Source organism: Cyprinodon tularosa, unplaced genomic scaffold (genome assembly GCF_016077235.1).
Source record: "Cyprinodon tularosa strain WSP-4 unplaced genomic scaffold, ASM1607723v1 ctg104, whole genome shotgun sequence".
NCBI classification, from domain to species: Eukaryota; Metazoa; Chordata; class Actinopteri; order Cyprinodontiformes; family Cyprinodontidae; genus Cyprinodon; species Cyprinodon tularosa.
In genome coordinates this window covers 1,200,587-1,216,580 of record NW_024037827.1, presented here as the reverse complement: position 1 = coordinate 1,216,580, position 15,994 = coordinate 1,200,587, and positions in this window count along the sequence as shown.

Sequence of the window (15,994 nt, the reverse complement as noted above, 5' to 3'; positions counted from 1 at the left end):
CGGAATTATCCTTTAAGTTCATTCGGGCATAAAATGTTTATTTAGGTTGATTTTCCGCTCACTGGATGTGGAAACTTGATGGCAAGCGGCTCTTTAAGTGTTTGGTGATTATTGAGGGAATGAAACTGGAAACTCAAACTAAACTTCTTTTATTATAAGGAGTTTTTTTTTTTTTTACTATTTTAAAACGAGCACAGCTTTACTGAAAGGTAGACACCGGCTTCTCAACCGGAATATGTTGGTGGTTTTCACTACGATTAAAGCTTTGAGCTCTAGGCTAATCCAAAATAGAAGCAATTATAATTTCTTTTTATAACGTTTTGGGTTTTCTTCATATGAATAATTTAAAACTCTTTGCAGGTTTGCTGTTTGTTTAAATAACTGAAAATGATGCCAGAATTATTTAAGTCCTGAAGAGAAGTTAAAAAAAAAATCTCAGTTATCTAATGATTCGCCTTATGAGCGGAAAAATTGTCACATATTAGTGACTTTTTTTTAGACGGATGTGATTTGGGATTAAATTAATTGAGAATTTTTAGCTTAATCTATTCAGAAATCTGTATTTGGCTCATCTGCTGAATATAACTGAATTTAAGGTGTAAACTTTGTTAAATTAATAAAATTTTAAGAGGTGAGTGAGCATGCTTTGTGTTGATGATAAACAGGAAATAAAGGGGGAGGGGTTTGTGTTGGGTGGGGTCAGTTTTTATGTATTTAATGAACCAGAAAATAATCTAATCAGACGTCAGAAAGATCAAAGCTGCCCCGTTGTTTTTCTGCATCACTATTTTAGAGTGAGATCAAATTTTTTCCAGGAAGGTTTGGTGAAGTAGGTAGCAGTAGTCAGTAGCTTACATTCAGTCTCGCTTCCTAATGTCAACGTTTTCAGCCAGTTTAGAATTTCAGTGTTGGACCAATAAAAGCTCATATTCTGAACACCCATTCAGTAAATATGAAGGATATTGAAAAGTTCATTTTTTTTCAGTGACTTTTTTACTATTAGAATATAACACCAGGAAAACATTAAAAAGATTTAAGAAATAAAGGGCATAATGAAACATTTTTAAAAACCCACTTAAAGGCTATTTCCAAAGGTAAAACAAGCCTCATTTGATCATGTATTTTAATTCAGGAAATGGTTCGCATGAAACTAAACCAGTAACTCCCAGCGGCTAAAGCTAACTGTAGAGGGACCACAGACTTATGTAAATAAGTTGCAGAATAAACAACATGACAAAAGTTTCCACATTCAATAAAATGACATTTACTGTTGTGCTGTTTTTCAGGTCAGAGTTTCAGAAGGTAGAAGTCTGTTTTGGTCTCACACTGCAAAAAACATCTAGAAATAAGTAAAAAAATGTCTTAAATTAAGTGTATTTACCCTTAATTTGCAGGTAAATAAGATGATTTGCCAATGGAATGAGTATTTTTACTCTTAAAATAATATATTTAGATAATATACACTTGAAATAAGACAAAGCAATTGTATTTTTCTTATTTTAAATGTAAATTGTCTTGTTCCATTGGCAAAGTGTCTCACTTACCTCCTCAATTCAAGAAAAAATGCACTTAATTTGAGCAAAATTTACTTATTTAGATTTCCATTTTTTGCAGTGCAGTCTTAAAATGAAACTGCTTGTGATTGGCTACTTTTCAAGAAATTCCGCCTCTTGAGACAGTATTGTTTTCCTCCTGGCTGCGGCTAGTAACCCTAGCAAAGCATCTTTATGCGAGTTTGCCCTGCAACCTGATGGTTGTCGGCTTTCAGTGTCGTTGTGTCCTTGGGCAAGACACGTCACCTGCATTGCCTACTGATGGTGGTCAAAGCGCCCAGTGGTGTCAGTGTTGGGCAGCCTTGCGTCTATCAGTGAGCCCCAGATCAGCTGTGGCTACAATGTAGTTTACCACCATCAGTTTGTGAGGGCCCTGTCACACCTTGCCGATTTGACCAGCTGGCATACGCTGAACTTTCTATGTATTTTTTCCAATTTTTGGCGTATACATAACGTATTTATAACAAGTCCAGATCTTATGTCCAACGACATCCTAACTGATGCATAACGCAGTTAAAGCTGCCCCCCTCAGGCGTCCGGGAGGCGCCCCATCTGCATAAAAATATGGCCTTGATCGCGGTATTAACCCAGCTGCTGTTCACGGCTCGTCCAAAAAAAAGAATAAAAAGAAAAAGAAACAAGGTTTGCAGTCGCAGCAGATTCAGCGTCTTTCTGCTAGGAAGTATGTTGGTCGTGGCCGATGGCGTGAACGCAGGGAGGATTAATCACACCCATCTTCTCACTCACCCTATGATGGGGATGAAGTCTGGAGTAGAACTGACGGTTTCCTCCTGCGAACCCCCTTTTATTTTATGCCAAAATGCTGCCAATACGCCATTAAACTGTAGCTGGAAGTTGGAAAGATGTCCAGCGATCATCTGGAACACGTCAGATACGTTGATATGCGTTGGAGAGAAGTTCTTGATAAGTTACGCATCAGTTTGGCAAGGTTTTGGATAAGCTAGACGCCACCACTTATGAGTAAGTTACACTTAACGTAACTTAATTTACACTTATGGTATGTCAACCATCATAACTTATCCAATGTATGGCAGCGTTTTTTGCCAGATTTGTTGTAGTCAGGCGTACTCTGGCTAAATCGTCAAAGTGTGACGGGGGCTTGAGTGAATGGGTGAAGTCTTCTGACTTGACCAAAGCGCCATTTAAGTACAGGCCTTTTAACTGCTGTTCTATTAAACAATTAAAAAGTGGTTGAATGATGTAATCTAGAAAAATTAACTTCCCAACCTTGTATGAGCTAAGCTAGCTTTAGCTTCATTGTTTATATTTAGGATACAATCAGTTCCAGCTGCTGTTAAGCATTTTTTTCCTTCTGTCTCCAGCATTTTTTTTCCAATAAACTTTTCAGTTGATCAAAGAGACGACAGTTCGACATAGAGGCGGAATATAACTCTTGAAGAAAAAACAGCAATTAGCCCAAAGAAGCTTTGCTAATGTTGCAAGCCGCGACTAAAAAGGAAACGGTGCTGCCTCAAGAGGTGGGATTTCCTGAAAAGTAGCCGATCACAGGTGGTGTACCTTTCTCTGGTTGCTTCCAACCTCCAAGTGAAAAGTTAACATTAGTGCACAGAAACAGATCCACACTGAATCTACAGGAGCATAAAAAGCAAGAGGGGCAGTGAAGGAGCATCGGGGAGCTCATGGTGTTCAATTTGCACAAATAAAATGTTTAAAGGAAAAGTCCGCAAATATTCAGGATTCAAACTTCTGAAAATACTTTAAATATGAAATTATTACAAACTGTTCAATAAATGATCAGTGTTTTTAATAAAGAGTAATTCTCATCTGAATGTGCTTTACTGGAGGCATCCATGTTTGTCAAAGAACACTACTGCCACCTACTGGTTTGTGACGTCACGGTGCGGTATCGGCTGTTGATCAAGTCCCAGTGCTGTATCTGGTGTTTGTCACAACGTGCTATTATCCAAGTCATCTTGAAAACATTCTTCTTCCAAATGTTGGCTACATATTACACTGGAAAAAAAAAAATTTAAATCTACATAAGTCATTTTTTCTTCAAATAAGTGCATTTTTTCTTGAATTTAGGGGGTAAGTGAGACACTTTGCCAATGGAATAAGACAATTTACATTTAAAATATGAAAAAAATATGTATTGTCTTATTTCAAGTGCATATTATCTAATCTTATTTTAAGAGTAAATTTCCTCATTCCATTGGCAGATCATCTTATTTACCTACTCAAATTAAGGGTAAATACATTTAATTTAAGACGTTTTGACTTATTTCTAGATCATTTTTGCAGTGTACGTGTTTTTTCTTTGGGCAGAAGTTCGATGGCAAATCCTCCCTCTTCAAGTTGGCGATCCAACGACCAACCCGTCCGTGGAGGATCAGGAATCAGAAAGGTGGAATAACTCTTTATTTCCCTTTTACCCGATGTATTCCAGCATCCAGCTGCCATGCACGTGGGCATTGTCAGTTTCACTATAGCTCTGGTGAATTTCAATGGTGAAGTCCTCTGGAAATCTTCAGTAATTGTTGTTGATTGCAGATGTGTCTAGTAGTTCCCATTGATTTTGCTTGGAAAGCGGGGAGAATGGCGCTAGGCTTACCGCACCGTGACGTCACTGCTGGAAGATGGCAGGAGGGAGGGGCTACTATATTTGGGCAAAAATGGCCGCTCCCGAACTCAATGATCACAGCGAAAATTGTCAAATGTTTTTAATTATTAATGCTAAATCCATTAAATAACTGCGAACTTGTTAATATTAGGTATAAATAATGATCCATTGATTATTCCTCGCTGACCGGACTTTTCCTTTAAAATGTAAATTTTAACCATAGAGGTTTACTATGAGATGTTGTTGTTTTGTTAAAGAAGAGGGCTGCTTTACCAGAGGGTCCATTAATAATTCCATAATCCTGTTGGGGTAATCTTCCATCTAATACTAATTAAAAAAAAAGAAATTCAAACAATCCATTTCAATACAGAATAAACTCATTTCCTTATAGGTTTGGTTTAAACGTCATCAATTACCTATACATTCCTGCCGCTAAAGCATTTCCTCAAATAAGTGACTCAGTTGTCTAAGCCTGAAAACTTGTCTGTTTTCCAGTTGATTAAGATGCTTTCAGAGTTAATGATACTCCATCTTTGGGGTTTCTAAAATATCTAAACTGCCTCCCTAGAAGCTAGTTGATGGTGTTGCTAAGCAGCCGCCATGCAGCAATTAGCATGCTGTTGTTTTTGGACCCTTCAGCTCCCACCTCACACTTTGCAAACAGCAGCTCTAAAAATGACCCAAAAAAAAGTCTGACGGCTGTTTTTTTCCCTCCCTCCTCAGTCGTGATTTGGCTAAACCGACCTTCCTATAGTCTGAATAGATCCGTGTGCAGAGCTGAAGATGCCTAGTGCAGCTTTAACTGTCCATCGTTGTGAATGTTTGTGTTTCTGATTAAGTTGGAGTAAACTGTTGTTAGGATTTAAAGGTAAATGGTCTTAAGGTTTGGATTCATGCCTGCACTTTCTGTTATTTGAGTATAAAGATAAATTCTATTTAATAAAAACAAATAAAAGAAAATCTGTGTCCTTGTCATAAGTTGCATATTATTTTTATTTATGTTTATTTTTATCTGCATTGCATTTGGTACCTTCTGTAAGGTTTGTGAATGGATTCAGAGTCCTTACTGCTCCCACATTGTAGCAGAATGTCTTATTGCTGTGAGGAAGTCTGCATGTTTGACCAAACAGCAGCTAACTGTGAGGATTTAACCTGTTTTTCAGCAAATAAAATATCACCACAGTGTTCAAACAAGAACCCAGAATCCTCTTCCTTGGCTGGTTCTGATCTTTGAGCCACTAGATCACCTTAGCTTTTCTCATTGTGGATCCCCAGGCTGTAAAAAAATGGAAACTTGTTAATATATATATTTTCATTTAATACAGATTGGGGTATTTTAAGTATTTATTTATTTATTTTAATAAAGATGAGTTTGACTGATGAATAAAAAAAATAAATAAATAAAAATTCAATGTATCGGAAAATTAAAATGACTTTATACCAACACAGAAAAAGAATCGGCCAACTAAGACATCTGAGCATGTGGTATCTAGTTTGGGCTCCCTTTGCCTGGTATCTGCAGCATTGCAGCGCGGTCAATAAGTCTGACTGCTCAGGTTGCTCTGACTGTGGCCTTCAGCTCAGCTACATCTTTAGGTGCTTCATGTTCCTTTTTCACAATACCTGAGAGATTATCTGTGGGGTTAAGGGGCAGGCAAGTACGCTGACCAGCTTAGGACAGGGATGCTTTGATCCTTAAAGGTATAGAGCAGCGGTCCCCAACCACCGGGCCGCGGACTGGTACCGGTCCGTCAGTCATTTGGTACCGGGCTGCACAGAAAAAAGTGTATATATATATATATATATATATATATATATTAGTGCTGTCAAAATTATCGCGTTATTATCGCGTTAACGCGAGGCCATTTTAACGGCGATAATTTTTTTAACGTGAGATCAACGCTATGTGGTTTTATGGTACAATTTTCCAAGTACATCCCGCTGCAGCCTGCGGGAAGGCGGGGCTATTTTCCCCCAGTCTATGCATTTCTCATAGGCTTCGAGAGCGGAGCTCCTCAAGGAAAAAAGAAGCTCATACACTGAGTGACGCTAGTGCCTTTTCTTTAAGCCCCACCACCAACAAACAAGTTGAGTGTCTGGTAACTAGTAGCAACCTGAAATACGCTGAGAAAACTGATTACTGAGGTGAAATGGAATCTGCTACGGCACTCTTGCTGTCTGTGTACGCCACAGGTCGGTATCGTGTGTGTGTTCTCATTTTTGTTAAGAGGCTGAAAAGTAACTTTCTAGAGCATAGACTACCTCGATCTAGTGATGTCGGTCTATTGATTTTGATGTATTGATTGAAAATTGTTCATTATTATCTTGGTTAATTGACATCTAATGTTAACTGTACTACATTTAGGGTAAAATGGGTAAAATGCTTGTCTTTGTTCAAAAGACTGTATTAGCTGTAAAGACTGTCTTTTACATCAGCCTGTTTTCAGGGCCTTTTTTTTGGCTACATATTTGTTATTTTTTGCTACATGCCTCCCCATCTTCTTGCCATATGTTTCTATGGCATAAATCAGTATCTGTGACCTGTTCTCATTTAAAAAAAGAACATTGGCACAAACCTAGCCTGTATGTATTTTTTGTATGTCATCGAGAGTATTTAAATGATTGTCAATCAGAAAAAAAATGTGTGATTAAAATGCGATTAATCGTGAGTTAATTTAGGCATTGATGCGATTAATCGCGATTTAAAAAATGTAATCGATTGACAGCACTAATATATATATAATTTATCGACGATGAGAGTCTGAGTGATGTTTTATTTTGAAAAATATAAAAAATTGCAGTATTCTCTCCCAATTACATCAGTCGGTGCATCTGTGCCTCTTGACACAGGTTAATTCAGTTCAAGACTCATCCTATCTATAACATCCTATCTTTGTGAAGCGGGATTTTCTGCGGTTACAGCGACCAAAACAAAGCTACGGAGCAGACTGGAAATCAGGAGCACACTTGTCTGTCATTGTCTCCGATTACGCCTAGATGGGACCGGCTTGTTTTTGTATTTTTATGCTGTATTTGTCAAGGGCGTAGGTTTGATTTGAACTTTGGTAGGGACACTATTGGTCTGGTGTCATTGGTGCTATGCAATATGCATGCCCTTTTTTATGCTCGATGTGAGCATCCGTACTGATAAGAGGAATTCATTGTTAAAAGAGAAAAGCAACATTTTGCTCCATTAATAAAAATGTTATAAGCTCTACACTCATTAGATGCTGTTTATCAATGTTTGAAGTATCAGCGGCTCTGATGAATGTGGAATTAGGACTGTTTTCCACTTTGAAAACGGTTTCATTTGAACGACTAAGAGAGAAGGTAAATACAGTATTTTCTTTTGAAGATATAGAATTGTGCAGAGTTAAACCCCACTCTAATATTTGTACCTACTATTCTCTCTCTGTATCAAGCAAAATAATACATTCATTAAAATATTAACTTCACAATAAAAGTTGAACATCTGGGCTTTAGGTACTCTGTCTAACCAATTTCATGTATTTCATCTGGGGCTGAAAAAAATGAATCATATTAATAGATTATTTCAATAATCGTCAACTAATTTAGTGAGTGATTCATCATTAACTGGAGTATAGAGACTTTAAAACATACAGTAATATAAATGTAAAATGTGCCTTTCCCCACAGAGCAACCCACTTAGATCAGTTATATCAAAATTGTAAAAATAAAAACAAAAAAAATAAAAACGGTAATATCAACTAAATATCGGTAAAAAGGAAATCCCCACATTTTCTTTTTTTGTTGGCTGTGGCTAAGAATCAGAAATGTTGATGGCTTACAGCCTTTATTTGCCCATTTTTCCAGCAGTCTTCAGAACTCCTGGCTGACTCAGAATATTTCGTTTTATAAAAAAAAAAAAAAGGTTTTTGTTTTTTAGTGAACATGATATTCATTTTTTTTTTATTGGGACTAGTTTTGTAGCCTAATATTAATTGCAGTAACCGCTGCATTCTAGTGTTAATAAATTTTCAATGTTGTAATCCAAGCACACGAGGATTGGAAAACAGCCAATCAGAGAGAGAGAAGGCGGAACTTAAGGCAGAACAACCAATGAGAGTTGAGTTAAACAGCGCAGCAGTTCCATGCGCTGCTGCGTGAAAGGGACAGGAGAGACCAGGCAGAGGAGCTGCGAGAGGAAAAGAAGCCACTGCTGCAACAACTACTGCTGTAAATTATAAACACGTTGTTCACATCGAATTATTGGTAGGGACAATTAGGTCGGTTCAAAACTTTGGTAGGGACATGTCCCTATGGTCCCTATGCAAACCTACGCCCATGGTATTTGTATTTGATTTGTATGCCAGTCGTATCATTTTACTTGATCCCCCAGCACAGCCCCCCCCCCCCCCCCCCCCCCCCCCCCCCCCCCCCGCTGGTATAGAGGACGATCTTTTATTGCCGGGTGGATCATCTTAATAAATGGTCCTCCTAATTGTCAATCATTCTGGTGACATGTTTACATAAGGCCGCCCTATATGCTTGTTCCCAATCAGCTATCTTTTTATGTGCACACTTCGAGGCGTAGATCTATGATGAGCTACGATTTCAGACAGTCATTTAAGCTCACCTTTCTCACCGTGATTCTTTGAAAATGGCCGAGTGTCCAAGAAGTGTATGAGAAGAAAAGAAAGGCCTCAGAAGGGGCAGATATGTCCCAGAATGCTTTGCGTGGAGAGCTCTCCTCACATAGCAATCTTTGGATCTACTGTCACAGCGACCTACTGTTGCTACTGGCTGACACTACCTGACATAACAAAGATGGCGCAGGCACCGCACAGTGAAAGAGGAGTTACGTGACCAATGAAGCAAAAAGCAGTGATCATCTGTCCAAGCGGTCAGTTAACTGAGTTTGCTATAAAGTCCACTATATAGTATGTGGACCCAGTAAGTTTGTTTGACCTATGAGAACAGCACATTTTAAACGGGCGTGCACGAGGAGAAATGGGCTTGTGCACGCTCTTGCACATGCATTTTTTTTAAGTGGAGAGGGTAGATCTTTTAAAAAATCCTCTACAGTGCCTTTAACCAAGTACTGCTAGCTCTGGTCCTGTGCAGGTACCGAGTCTTTTTAGAGATGAAATCTGAATCTCCATAACGTTGCTCAGCTGCAGGAAGCATGAAGTGCTCTGAAACCTGGTAGATGGCTGAGGTGACCTTGGACCTCAGAAAACACCTTGGTGCAGCAAATGACACGAAACCACAAACCATCACTGACTGGAAACTTCACACTGGACCTGAGGTAACATGGTTTCTATGCCTCTCTTCCTCTAGACCTTGATTTCAAAAGGAAAATGCAAAAGTCACTTTCATCAGAGCACAGGATTGGACCGCTCGGCAGCAGTCCAATCCTTTTTGTGCCTCGCCCAGGTGAGATGCTTCTGATGCTTCATATTAAAGATCTAAGAAAGCTGAAACGTGTCTTGCAGACATCTGTGCGTGGGGATTCACTCTTTGTGAACCTTTTCTCGTCTTGTTTCACATTCCTCTCCAGGATGCGGTTATCGATAGTTATAGGACTCAGAGCTCCATGAACAGACAGACTCTTTAGTGATGATTTTTTTTGTGTCTTGCTCTCCTTGTAAAAAGGTGTCAGAGGTCATCTTTTGGACAACTTTGAATTCAGCAGTCTTTCCCATCAATGTGTGACAACAAAACCAGACTGAGATCATTTAAAGGTCTTTGCAGGTGTTTTGTTATTTAGCTCGGGCTGCACAGCGTCACAGTGGATAACACTGTTGCTTTGCAGCAATAAGGTTCTGGGTTCGATTCCCAGCCCGCTGTCTTTTTGCATGGGGTTTGCATTTTCTCCCTGAGCATGCGTGGGTTCTCTCCAGGTACTCCAGCCTCTTCCCACATCCAAAACCATGACTGTTACTTTAATTGGCTTGAGTGTGTGCATGGTTGCATATCTGTGTGTGTCTTTGTTTTGCCCTGCAGCACACTGGCGAACTGGTCAAGGTGTACTCCGCCTCTCGCCCATAGACTGCCAGAAAAAGGCACCGGCCTCACCGCGACCCTGACGAGACTAAGCAGGAGAAGATAGATGGACAATAATTCAATTTCTGAGATACTGACCTTGGATTTTTCGTCAGTTATTGGGTATAATCATCCGAAATAAAGAAATAAACGCTTGAAATGTATCAGTCTGTGTGTAATGAGTGAATATAATTCGTTTTTAGAAAGTTCATGAACTTACTAAAAAAAATCTACTTTTTTTTTTTTTCCACTTAATTTTTATTTAAATTTTTGCAACTTACACAGACATACATACAAGCCTATATTCAGGCTGCTGCTCTATATGGTAAAGTTAAAAAAGAACAAAACTTTGAAAGTATATACCGGTACAACAAGTTAGGCTAGGTCACATGGTTAAACATAAGTAACTTACAAACATAAATATAGTTAGTAATTAAATAAGCAGCACCAATGGAATACAAATGAAATAGAAAATAATAAGTAAATATAAAAAATTACAATAGAAATTAAATAGAATACAATGAGAGAACAAAAAAAGTTTTGCTGCATTAATATGGTCATGGCTTGGTGGTTTCCACCTATTAACAAATCTGTCTTTTTGAAGCCTCAAGCAATAAGTTATTTGTTCCATATAATAGATTTCCCAGACCTTTTCAATCCACATTTTGTATGTTGGCGGGTCGGGCTTCAACCATTTAACTGTGATGCATTTAAGAGCTGCAATCAGTAATATTTGTAGAAGGTATTTTTTTTCCTCTTCCAGTAACGTGTTTTGGTAATAATCCAAAAAGTACCATCTCAGGGTCTTTGTTAAAGGTTTTCTGAAATTCCTTTCTGAGGGCCTCAAATATCTCGTCCCACAGTTTTCTCAATTCAGGACATGTCCAGAATATATGAGTATGGTTGCCGACGTGTGACCCAACAACTTCTCCAGCAGTTATCTGAGTGTATGGACCCTATTTTAGATATGACCGCTGGTGTACTAAAGAAACGTATTATTATCTTCCACCTAAATTCTCGTCATGTATTAAAGTTAGTGACTTGATGCGCTGCAGTACATATTTCTTCCCATTTGTCTTGCTGTATATCTATATTCATTTCGCTTTCCCATCTTTCTTTGGTCTGTAGAGTTATGTTTGGATCCATATCTATAAATAACTTGTATAAATGGCTAATAATTTTCTTATTCCCTCTACCTGTTTGCAGTTTTATCAGAAATTCTTCAATTTTAGTGGCCTCTAGGATTTTAGTCCGCTCTCTGTGTTTTGCTAAACACACTTCGTTGTAAATACCTAAAAATACCTATTTTTTTTTTTTTTTATAATATTCTAAGAATCTAATCAGTGTTCTGTCAGATGAGCACACCCAGTCGGACCAGCATACCCATAGTCGATACCCATTAATCCCTTTAGTTTATCCTTTTAGTTTTGTATAAAAAAATACCTCAATTGCCGTGTATCCATCTTGTACAACAAAAACTAATTACTTACATTTTGGTGGTTTTTGACCTCAAATTTTTTTTTTTTTGTACATGACTAAAGGGATGCACGTCTGTTGTGGTAGTTTAAAGCCTATTTTTCTTATTTTTTTTTATCTTCTTCACTAAAAAAAAATATTCTGAAGATGTGTTGCCGCTTGAATAATAATAGTGCAATGCCTGCGCCATAATAAAAGAGTAAGACAAATAAAGGAGGTGGGTAAAATCTGCAAATCCTCATTTCAGAGAAAGGAAAATATAGGCTGAACAAGTCAGCATGCAGACCTTCCCTGTGTCCTCTGCTGGCTGATTTTCCTCTGTTTGCTCACTGTAATTAGCTGAAGCATAGAATGGCTTCCCTCAGTATTGGAAGGAGAATGTGACTTCAGCCACTGTGTGACACCACATACCTCATACTCTTAACAATTTAAAACCCTATTGTTCCCTTTATTATCCCAATAAATGGTAGTTATTAACATTTATCAGTACCAGGGCTTCAGATTGTGCCAGTATAGGCACAGTAGGTTATTATCACTGAATCAATCCTAAAGTAATTATTTTTCCATCCATCCATTTTTCCACTTAGTCCCTCTTAGGGTCTACGTGGAACTGGCAGTGTTGGGCAAGCTACTTGTCCAGTGTAGTGAGCTAAGCTATCAGCTACTCAACAATAAATTAAGCTTCACTACACAAAAGCTACCACCTAAAGAATTATAGCAAGCTAAGTTACACTAATGTGTTAAAAGTAGCTTAACTACATCAGAAGCTACTTAATGTTGTACCAACCTAATTTCAATTCAAAATGAGTCTGATACACTGGTTAAAACATTTATTAAAGATCAGCCAATGACATATCACAGTGTAAACATTGCTTTATGATCAGCATATTAAAATAAAAACTAAAGTAATTACTAGTAGACAAACTAGTAAACAATCTGCTGTTATTAGAACCAAATTAAAGGTACTGTGTAGTGTTCTACACATCGAGACATGGCTATGAGTTTGCAATCAATGGACATCTCTAGGGAAAACAAAACCCTACAAAAGACCTAAATTAAACAGTTGATTCAAGTAACAAACAAAACTGTTTACAAAATAAGGTGAAAAAATAAAGAAGCTATTTAAGAGATACATATATATATGTCTCACCATTTAATTTAATTTCTACCTACATATTTATTCATTGTATTTTTGGAGGCAATTAATTGAAGGCTTATTTATTTATTTATTGAGCGTTTATTTATTTATGTATTTATTTTATATACGGTAGAGCTGTTCCTCCATAAAAAATCTTATCTGTGCACAGCCTAAAAACAGATTTATGTAAACATCCTGTCAGGTAAACTAGGCCATGAAAATACAATATGGAAGTTTCACTACTGCTCTCTAATTAGAGTATCTTAGTGGCACATAGATATGGGAGAATTATCCTGCCATAATGCAAGAGCACATAACTTCAATTTGAGAAAAGAATTTCATCTTCTTGCTCTCAAAACTTATAATGCTCACACTCAAAACATGCGCTCTCTCTCAAATTCTCTTCTCTCTGTGTTTCTTCTCTCAGATTTAATGCTTCTTGCACAGATATTTTCTCCTCTCGCTTGCCTCCTTCTCTTCGCGCATAAACCGCGCTCTGTTACGCTCGCAAACCCGTAGGCTCTGCTTGCGGATTTGTTTTGCTCTCTCAGACTGCAGTTGGATCGTTGCCTAGCAACCTTTCCAGCCAATAGAACGACAGCCTCTGAAAGGGTGCGCTTGTTTAACCCTACTGAGTGTGCCTGTGCTACTACGCCACTTACAAGAGCGTCAGCTGAAACTGCTATTTACAGTAGCTTGTGGCTGATTGTTGTTTCAAAATAGAAAACCTGGTTTCATTTCTTAGTTTTGCCCTGGATTTTGTAGCGTTTGTGGACGCTACGTCGCTACTGGATCAAAACAATAACGTCGCTACAGGAAAGTTACTTGATAAATAAAGCAGCGACGCTACGGTCAAGCTACTGGAAAGTGTAGTTAAACTACTAGCTTCGCTACATGTAGCGACGCTACTGCCCATCACTGGGAACTGGTGCCTATTTCTCTACAGGCAAGAGGTGGAGTACACCTGGACAGGTAGCCAGACAAAGACACGCACTCACACCTAAGGACAATTTAGAGAAGCCAATTAACCTAACATTCTTGTGTCTGGACTGTGGGAGGAAGCCGGGGTACCTGGAGAGAACCCACTCATGCACAAGGACAACATGCAAACTCCATGCAGAAAGACCCCATGCCGGGAATCGAACCCGGAACCTTCTTGCTGCAAAGCAGCAGTGCTACCCACTGCTCCTGACCAGGTCAGCTCTGGGGAGGACGTTACTATGGTGACCCAAAAAATGGTTGAGGAAACTCTCTTTGTGAAAACTCAGTTTCCCTGATTTCAGGTTTAGAAACTGTTTTCATTAAACCTGCTTCTTGAAACGGACCTCTGGTAACACCTGAGCTTTGTGTTTGTGTCTTTCAACCTACTATTCCTATTGGTGCAGAATCCTTTCATGTTGACATCATAACCAGGAGCAACTATTTAGGCTACATATGTCAAAATTTATAAAAACAATTATTTATATACTTTAGTTCTTTAGAAACATTAATACTTTTACTCTGCCCCATTTAAGATGTTTTGTGTTTTTTAATCAATTGTTTGAATGATAAAGTTCTCGGTGCAACCTTTAAATCAAATCCAAACATATGATTTTCTCAGCCCCGAGCTGCTGTGTCAGAAATCTGTGTAAGTTTAAATCTTTTCCAAGTCAACACAGACGGATCGCTGCTTTTTTAAACCACAATCACTTCAGTGGAAATAGTCCAACCTGTCGCAGCTGGAAAGTCTATATGTGGAAGCATTTTACACCTCCGCTCAGCAGCATCATTATCCAGCTGCTCTGCTGACCTACGGCGGCATCCTGGTGTTTCCTTCTATTTTCTCTCCTGCTTGAGCAGCCTTGCAGCCACAGGCTCAGCTTTGATACCGAAGCAGCTGCACAGAACGTCTTCTATATATACATCTTTTATTAGGGAGAGATGCAGCTGCTGCAGTCTGAGATAACCCACCAATTTCATCTGGATCCAGGTATCTTTCATATTTGAGCTCTAAATTGAATTGTTTCAAAAACCTTTACGGTGACATTCATTTAACTTTGCTGACATATTTCTGTCGAGGTGCAGAATTATCTCTGCTCTTAGGAGCGATGAGCCCCTGATAACGGCCCTGCCTCGCTGTTTGGCAGCACAACTCAGCTGCTTTTATGGGCGGCTCAGCACAAAGCGATGCTGAAATCGAAACCAGTCAAAGATGCAAGCACCTATGGAAGCAAATCGTTACCATATTTAAAATGAAAAATCATTTTCAGAAATGCTTTTTCATTTTAAGAATGTGGCTGCATTGTTTGACTCATAAATGAAATTAGTAATCAATCATCCTGTTTGCATTTTCATTTTCTTCTTTAACACTGCTCATCCTTTTACTTAATTAAAATGAAAAAGAAAAAGTCATTTGAGATTTATTTTTCAAAATTTACCCCAGCAAATACATACAATGCAGCCACATTCTTAAAATGCATTTCTGGAAATGCTTTTTCATTTTTAAATTTTACATTTTAAATTGAATTTTGGTATGTTTTTGCTGGGGTACATTTTGAAAAATAAACCTCAAATGTCTTTTTCTTTTAATTAAGTAAAAGGATGAGCAGTCTTGAAGAAGAAAATTCAAATTCAAAAATGATGATTGATTACTAATTTCATTTATGAGCCAAACAATGCAGCCACATTCTTAAAATGAAAAAGCATTTCTGAATATGCTTTTTCATTTTAAATATGGTAACGATTTGCTTCCATAAGCACCTTGTTGCTGTTTGCTAGTTGTTGCTCCTCAATGTGAACTACAGCAGAGCGTTGAAGAGGAAGTGCATGATAAAGAAGAAATGCATTTATACAGCATTTAACAGAAAGACTCTGATCCACTCCTGGACATTCTTGATATCATTCAGCAGCTGTCTCTAAGACACAGTCTATACAACATTTGTTTTGTACAGCTTTCATGACTTTTCCATTTCTTAAAGTGCATCAGTGATCAAATGTAAACAGAGTGTGGGAGAAAAAACATGGTGTAAAAAAAAAAAGAATTAATATGGAAGTCCAGAACATTAAAAAAAAATATATATATTGTGCAGTTATGGATTATGTTTTGGTTTGTTGTCAGTTTGATACAGAGTGTATGACATTATTTAGAGTTTTTTCAACAGTTCAGCTGTCTGATTGCAGTGGGGAAGAAGCTGTTGCAGAATCATTCGATCTGCATCGAATGCTGCAAAGCCTCTTCCC